The sequence below is a fragment of the Sinocyclocheilus rhinocerous genome, unplaced genomic scaffold (assembly GCF_001515625.1).
Source record: "Sinocyclocheilus rhinocerous isolate Xijiao unplaced genomic scaffold, SAMN03320098_v1.1 scaffold1100, whole genome shotgun sequence".
In the NCBI taxonomy this organism is placed as follows: Eukaryota; Metazoa; Chordata; class Actinopteri; order Cypriniformes; family Cyprinidae; genus Sinocyclocheilus; species Sinocyclocheilus rhinocerous.
The window spans coordinates 453,729-462,751 of NW_015635085.1; the positions used below are offsets into that span (position 1 = coordinate 453,729).

Genomic DNA, 9,023 nt, shown 5'->3' on the forward strand with positions numbered 1-9,023 from the left:
ACTGTTTAATGCAGAACATGAATGCATTTAACCTGCAGTTACAAATGCATAAATAATGTTTTGATATATTAAACATAAAACATTGAATACTGATGTTTGAAATCATTTAAAAAATGAAAAGATACTTTAAATGTGAAATTAAAACCGCCAGTATGTGGCAGCAAATCACTGTTAATAAGTGAGTCATTGCGACTGAACCGAATCATTTAAACAGTTGATTCATTCGGGAACGAAATGAAGCAAAACAGCGCTGTGGCTTTGTTCAGAATTATTTTTGTTTGCGAAATAGTGCAAAAACAGGCTATATGGTGTCTAAAATGTAAGTCTCTTAATAAAACTTCTAGTTTATTGAACTGTTGTAAAAAATCACATGAAAAAGTCTTCGGTCTGTCCAATGATTGTAAAGTCATTAGGTCCGTCAGACTGAAGATATTTTAGCAGTAATGAGACCAAAAAATATTTAAGACCCATCGAATCCGAATTTAAGACATTAAGACTTTTTAAGGACCCGCGGACACCCTGTGGTGAAATAATGGGTTAAAGGAATAGTTCACTAAATTGTTAATTGTGTCATCATATACTCTTGCGTTATTATCTTCATGCTGTGTCAAACCCGTATGACTTCTGAAAACTGTGCCAGATGCTCTTTTAATGCAATTGCAATAAATGAAGCTTTCAAGCTTCAAAAAGGACATAATTACCATAAAAGGATGATGAAACTGTTCATGGACTGCAATTTAAGTTGTTATTCACTGATATTCGTACTCTTGAGTGGGCTGTTAACTAGTAATAAGACCGTGATCGAATGGATCCTATGAAATAGATAAACTGATTCATTCAAAAGATCCAACTGAAAAGAACAATGAAGATCTCTGCTTGAAGCTGCTGTGGAGAGGCAGAGCAGATGTCATGATTTTTAGTGAATAAAGACTTCAATTTCTTTCAGGTCCTCACACCATACGACTTAAGAACACTTGGCATATATAGCAAACATGTCACATGGATGACTGTTGTGATGCTTTTGTGACAAGTCCAGGTCTTATGATAAGCTGGCTTCCAAGCAGCTTCAGCAGTATATAGGCTACGTTCACACCACGAGCCTTAGTGCTCAACTCAGATTTTTGCTCAGATCCGATTTTTTGTATAGCTGTTCACGTTGTTGTTTTAAATGTGGCCAATATCAGATTTCCAGTGTGAACAGATCACAGTTCTGAACTGACCCACATGCGAAAAAAACTACACAAACAGGGTTGCCAGGTTTTCACAACAAAATACTCCCAATTGCTTCTCAAAACTATTCAAAAACTAGCCCAATCGCGCTCTGGGGAGTAAATATCACGTTAGTGGGGTCGCTTTATAACCCACGGAGTTGGAAAACAACTGTGGAAAAGTAGCCCAATTCTGCGGGAAAACTGTGGACTTGGCAACACTTACACAGCACGCTGTCATTCGGAAGTAAACATGGAGGACCTAAAGAAAGCGATTGTGCGTTTATTTATAGTGTGACCTGCCGCAGAAGACAGCGAAATTATGCACAGGCAATATGAAAAATAAAGACGAGGATGTGACAGAAGAGAGCAGAGTTTTGAAACTTTTATGATATGAGCCCTCATGTTGTGCTTGTATTTAGAGTCACTGTAATACTTATGAGTTCCGACACATAACTACCTTTTGCAACTCTCTTGATAGCTTCGGGTGTTTAAAATCTTTGAAGTGACTCCCATGAGCGCAGAATCGTGACGAATGTTGATCTAGAGTGACGTAAAAGTCGCATGAATTCCGATATGACTGTTCAGACTGCGGTCGCATTACAAAACATCTGACATGGATGGGATTTAGTAGGACACATATAGAAGTGGCACAAATCAGAATCGAAAAGATCAGATTCCGTGTGGTTTGTGCTGTTCACACTGCCATGAGAAAAACAGATCTGAGTCACATGTGAGCAAAAAAATTAATCGGATTTGGGTCGCATTCGCCTGCAGTGTGAACGTAGCCTAAGATTGCAGATTCAGAGATGATCTCAAACATCTACAAACATAAGACATTAATCTGATAGAAAACCCTCTAGAGAGAGAGGCCCTGACATACAGAATCACCCTGAACCATCAGATCTGGACACAGCCATCGTCACACTGCTAAAATGACAGAATTATGTGATTTTGTCAATGTGCACTAAACCACATAAACCCAACAGAACAGAACAGCTGCCTGTGCATGTGGTGAATTTCCACTACTTGCCGAGTTATGAACATATTTCAGTTATAGTGCCCACTATAGGCGGAACTGGATCAAAGTTGGTGCGTGTCCTCAAAATATCCTCTTCTGAAAGTGCACCACGGGTCATGCAGACTAAACTTTGCGTTCAGGAGATACAGGCTAATTAGTCACCGTGAATCTGCAAAAGATGTGACAGACAGAAACGCTCTGAAAAGCTTTTTGTCAGGACGAAACTGTAGATGAAACCTGGATAAAAAAAAAAAAACTGTGGCACTCACATCAATGGATGAGTTTGAAAAATAGCTTTTTCAGAAAATGAAAAATGGTGGGAAATTATACAGAAACTGAAGACCGTGAAATTCAAAACATAAATAAGAAAATAAGAAGGACTTTAACAGAGTCGCTCAAAACAAACTCAAATGACTTTGAAACCGCGTCTGAGAAACTAAGTTCTCACAATGCACCATAATCACACATCATCCAGAGACTGAAGATCCCATTAAAATGCATGAGAAAACACCAACCGAACTTCGATGAGAGAGAGTTTGTCCGGTCATGCATTACACAAGAACTGTAAACATGTGCGACTGATCAGCATGCAGGTCCCATACAGGTTCACCGTACCAGTAGCATTTGCTGTTGTTGTCCAGAAGTTTCTCCACCATGTGCTCCACCCTCACAAACCAGCTGGGCACGGCTTTATAGATCAGCGGCGTGTCCGACCTGCCAAAGAAAGGCTTTTTCAGTATTTAAAGACGAACTTTTGTGATGTTAAAGTACAGATTCTTATGGCAGGACTACCAATCAAACACACATGGCAAAGTGGAAAGTGCTCTGGAAGTAAAAAATCAGCCATTGTTTCTGATAATGAAGAAACCGCTACGTGATTAAGCATTTTAAAAGTAAAATCATTCAAATGTTTGTATTATAAATATAGACTGGCACTCATAAATTGCCTGTGCTTTCTGAATACCATCCACAATACAAAATATTGTATTTAATATAAATAATTAATGACAAGGCAAATTAAACAATTGTTGCTGATTCAATTGCTTCACTCACAATGCTTCATTTTTTTGTGATGGATTAAAGGTGACATATCATGAAAATCTGACTTTTCCAGGTTGTAAGTGCTATAAATCAGGTCCCCGGTGCATCTACCAGCCAAGGAAACGTGAAAAAGATGAACCCAGTAACTTTACCACAGCACCGTCATTGTGTTTTCACAAGCGACGACGGTGTACCAGCTCTAATGCCATGGAGAAAGTTTGAGCGAAGCATGCTAACTGTTCTGTGTTTGGCTGCACAGACGAGCACAGAACACTGTTTAGAGTGTCACCTTTAAAGTACAGTCTTTCAGTACCTTTTCTTTCCATTTCCGTACACTTTTTTTGTGTCTAATGTGAAATTGTCATTTGATTCATTACCTAAAAGCCTACGAAGAAAATAAATGGGGTAAAAATGGTCAGAAGCTGAAAAAGTAAGCTTGTTTGTTTGTTTGTTCATGAACTGTAATTACTTTTAACTTTCACTTAACTAAAAGGGCATGTGTTGATATTCTGGGAGCTGTCCAGTAATGACCATGACTAGCACCAGTGCATGTGGATTAGTCCCGTCTGACCGCTAGCCAATGCTTTATTTACTTCAGTATCAGATTGATGCATACCAACTTTCTACTAGCACCTACCTATTATATTGACTTTCTGTTTCTGAGCGCAACTGGCAATGGAAGGCGACAAGCCTTACACCGTTAGCTGACGAGTTGATTCATCCGCTTTTTAACATGCCTCTGTTCATAGCGATTTTTAGATGGACGCTGAGGCTTTTTAGGTCAGGTAGAAGCTGCGATTTCTGACCCAGTTCGTTTGCTGGCTTTCATGGCTGTTTTCTGCCAACTAGAAACCCAGAGAGTTGAAATGCTCTTGGGTAAAATGGCAGTGGGTGGAGTCAGACACTCCAACACAGAACACACGCTTCAAAGTAGAATAACGTTGTACGGATTTTCAGAGAAACAAGTGTGTGAATTCAGCACGTTTCCTAAATATCTGGAAACACATTCTGGTGTTTTTATGCTGTAGTACAGTCAAAAAATGACACACAGCACCTTTAATTGACTATTCAGCTTTTCCAATGTTTACACTAACCAGATAACCAAGGACAAGATGGAAGCATCTTTTGTTGGTTGACCTTTGTTAAAGTTAGAAGTGAACCAGTGCTGCCCTCTCTGCTGGTTTCTGCATGTTGTGGTTTGTTGGCAGCTCACTGACACTGCGGTCTGTGATTACAGATGAGGAGCATGTCTGACCTCTGTAAAACTCAGCATTAGCATTCTGAATCTCTCCCGATCGACCATCAGTATCCGCTGTGCATTTACACCGACAAACCCCTTCAATATCCATAATGTTCATCGGCAGCAGTAGCGGAGCTCATAAGAGTGATTTATTGATGGCATAAGCGTCAGAGGGGTTAATGAGGCCGTGACCTCTGCCGCCACTCTCAGACTCATGTGAAGTGCTGAAGCAGCAGGGTAGATATGGAGCAGCGCATGCTAACGCTCCTGCCCCTCTCTGTAGGCCAGCATATCGACTGAACTCTTCCCCGTGCAGCAGAGGTCACAGAGATGTGTGCGCCAGCTTTGGAAAAGCTTGGATGGTTGATCAAGAAAAAAAAAATTCCTTTGACAATACTCAAGTTCTCTGGATTTCTGATGTACAGGGGTTGGACAAAATAATGTGAACACCTTGGAAATTCGCTATATTTCTTTATAATGGTGTTTTACCAACATTTGCCTTTAATACAGCTTCCAGCCCTCTTAGAATAGATTCCTACAGCTTCTGAACAGTCTCCAGCTGAATGTCGTCTATCAGAACATCTGCCAGCTGCTTCAGAGATGCTGGTGGAGTGCAATTGTCTTTGTGAATATTGAGGTTTGCGGTCACTTTCTGTGGTGTTTGAACACAATCCTCCTTTAATTTTCAACGTTCCTTGCCAATCACTTTGAGTTTTTGCCCAGTATTCTTCTTCTACACTTAAATCAAAACGCGATACGGACTAGTATCTGTACATATTAAGCCGCAAAAATACTATTTAAATATGAATCCTGCATGTTCTGCGTCTCTGTGTGAATGAACGGTTTTGTTTACTACACACATACTGAAGCGTGTGTGACGCTCGCAGTGATTTCATCGTCTGCCGTCTCACTAAATGAGCACATAAATACATGAACAACATCCCAGAACTGCTCTGAGAGAACTTTATGAGCATTTGAGAAAACCTATCATCATAAAGGTCTTTGCAGCAACCTGTCAAAATAAAAATTTGGTTTAACTTGAAGAAACTGTGACAGAAATATATTACTTAATGTAATCATAGTACTCCTACTACTAATAAAATTATTATTAAAACATTATTTTTTAAGTAATATTTACTACAAAAATTATTTATCAGACTCTATTTACCAGAAAAACACAGCATTTCTGAAATAAATAAAATAATAAAAAAAAAAATGTATATACAATCAATTAATCAGATACTTTTAAATATTAAAATTTAATGAAACCATTAAAATGGAATCCAGAAAATTAATGGAAAACACAGAATTCGGTCAAAATAAAACTGAATTTGAGAAAAAAAATTTAACGTATTTCAAAGGGCCTTAAAATGTGATTTGTTAAACTTTTAATAAATTGCTGTTAAATTGTGTAAGTTTCATGATTCCAATTAGACATGCTTTTTGATTAACATTTTTTAATTTAACCATTAAAACAGAGTCTAGAAAAATTTAAACGGAAAAAAAAATGTAATCCAGAAAAATTAAAACAGAAAAAAATGAATTTGGAAAAAAATAAAATATTTCATAGGGCCCTATATACTGCACTGATATACAACAGAGAAAACAGACAACGAAAAGATGAATAAAAGTTTTTTCACTGTAACCTAGAGAAATGATATTTACCCCTATAATAAAGGGTGTTCACATTATTTTGTCCAACCCCTGTAAATGTTAAGTGATTTTAGTTTTTTTGGTCAGCAGAAACAAACAGCTGATGGTGGTCGAGTAGATTAAAACAGTTGTAAAATACATAAAAAAAATTTTTGAGTTCAAATAATCAAGGCACGTTTTTCATTCCTCACCAAATAATAATAATGAATCTCACTAATGCAATACAGTGGCAGCCCTTATTTTATTAATAAAAAGTACTCTACAACTGACTGGAAGTCCAAACGGGAGAACAATACGTAGTTTGTTCAGGTTGTGTCTAAGCTGCTGTGAACAGAGTAAAGGTGCGGCCACATTATCCACATTTCAGCAAATTTTGCAGGCATAAAAGCTCTATAGACTTCTGTCAATATGTAGCTACACATGAAGCACAGCTCACACAGAAGTCACTTGCAAAGCAACCAGCTTTCTGTTGGTCAACACGGAGATATCACATGACTAACTGAACTCGATGCAAAATCTGGAAATCTTTCGCCCTCACACAATTTCAGATTGCGTGCATTTCATTTACATTTATGCATTTATCTGACGCTTTCCTCTGAAATGACTTACAAAACAGAAGCACAAGCAATTCATCACAGAGCCAACGATATTCAGAATATACAATGCCAGGTTTATTATACGTTACGAATATTGTTTTGCTTTTGAAAAATTTACTAAATTTAAATGGCTGGATTTCAGCTGCAAAAATTCCCAGAACAATGGTAAGTGTGCCGGCACATTAAAGCGTGTCTGCACTCACCTCCAGCAGAAAGGGTAGCTGTGCTTGAACGAGCTGGAGCTCACCAGACGCCCGTTCTCCTTCAGCCACTTGATTATGTTATTGTCTGCATCCTGAAAGCATCGAGGACAGACAGAACGAAGTCTCGGAGCGTGCAGCGAATACAAGCAGACAGTGTGTGACTATTAGAGAATAAAGCATGTGCGTGGCTGCAGAGCTGGCGTCGAGCCCCGCTGCAGACTCGGGCCTGGCTTTATACGGCTTCATCTGCAGCTCTAGAAGTGTATGAAGCGTTCGGTCTCCTCGAGGCCGGTCACATCCCTACGCTCATCATGCAACTGCCTTTCAACAAAAGTCATATTAATTCACTTTAGTGGAAACGTGTCCAGCGTGTCCTTGTAGCAGAAGCGGGGCTGAATTGGCTTCCCGTCTCATGCATAATCGATTTTAGGAACCTTTTCTTAACCTGTGAGGCCTTATGAAGGGTATGCGTAATTCTCCTGGAGGAAACTTTAACCCGCGAGGTGTTTGGTGAAACCACACCAGTGTTTGCAAGACTCGACGCTCATTTATCATCAGCAGTGACCAGCACATTCACGCTGAAGTCGCATGACAACTGAAGCATTAGAAGCACAAGATCTATTAGTTATGTTAGATAACAGTTTAAGTAGGCAATTTAAATCTACCAAATGTCTGCGTACTATGTATTTGTAACTGTTTGCAAATTATCAAAGTCTGCGTATCTTTATTCAAATTGTGATGCAAGCTGTATCCATCAGCCTCAACCATTCAACCCTGTTACCAAACTTATTTACTGGAAAAATCAATAATTATCAATAACCTGACCACTGGTCGCACACTAGCTAGTCCCTACTGAACAACAGCTTAATTTAATCGAAATCTGTAGTCGAAAAGGCTTTATATTCTCCGACAGAACGCAAGTACCAAAATTAGTGCTCTTTTAAGTCTCCTCACTTTTGAACTAAAAAAAAAACAAAAAAACAATTTGGACAATTATTATAGCTGTTACTGTGTATCTTCCCCAAAAAATTATTCTAAAATGTTACTAACAATATATTTCTGCCTCATCATTTGACCAAAACCTACAGTGGATCGCAGTCAGACGTTATTACATACACTCAATGATTGATAGTGACTTTTCAGTAAAAGTGTTGTATTAGTGTCATGTGTAGCTTGAAGCTAATTGTAGCTGTAATTTATCTGTTACCCAAATATGATTATATTTAATGAAGTATTTTATCAAAAGAAAATCACATAAGATCAAAAGTTTGATGTTTAATTATAGTAATATAATTCATATCAGATCAGAGGGATGTGGGTGGGCAAGCCATGTTATACCAGAGTAAAGTAAGGCCACAACTTCCACATCTGTGTTCAGATCAGCTTTTCTCCTGACAAAATCAGTGTCATGCCAATATTTCCATCCCCTGAATGCAAGCTTTTCCATATTCCAAGCTTTCCTGAAGCACTGCTGACTTCATGTGACTGTGCGAATCCTGAAAATTATGAACATAAATCTAGGAATTATTGGATTGTAGGATTTCAAAATCAGTAGGGGTTGAGGCATCAAAAGTAACGTAAGTAACTGTAATATTATTATTAACTGTAATATTATTACTGAAATCTTATTAGTAATTAGTTACACTACTAGTTACTGCAAAAAGTAATATTATTACAGTAACTAGTTACTGCCCAACACTGGTCCTCGGTGTGAAAAGATGAATCTCAAAATCATACAGTCATTGTTGGAAAGGGTTCAAATACACAAAAATGCAGAAAAACCAAAGAATTTGTGGGACCTGAAGGATTCTTCAGAAGAACAGCGGGCAGTTTAACTGTTCAGGACAAACAGGAGACTCATCAACAACTATCACAAAAAAATATATATTATCCAGGTAACAACACAGTATTAAGAATCAAGCGTATGTAAACTTTTGAACGGGGTCATTTTTATAAATTCAGTTAATGTTTTCTCTTGTGGACTATATGTAAACGTCTTTTATGTGAAATATCTTATTCAGGTCAGTACTAAATAAAAAATAACATGCATTTTGTATGATC

General features: G+C 38.0%; 1 pseudogene; it reads right to left on the reverse strand.

Annotated features, from left to right (window-relative positions):
- Positions 1-9,023, reverse strand: part of LOC107746714 (isoleucine--tRNA ligase, cytoplasmic-like) — a 66,185-nt pseudogene that overhangs the window by 26,167 nt on the left and 30,995 nt on the right.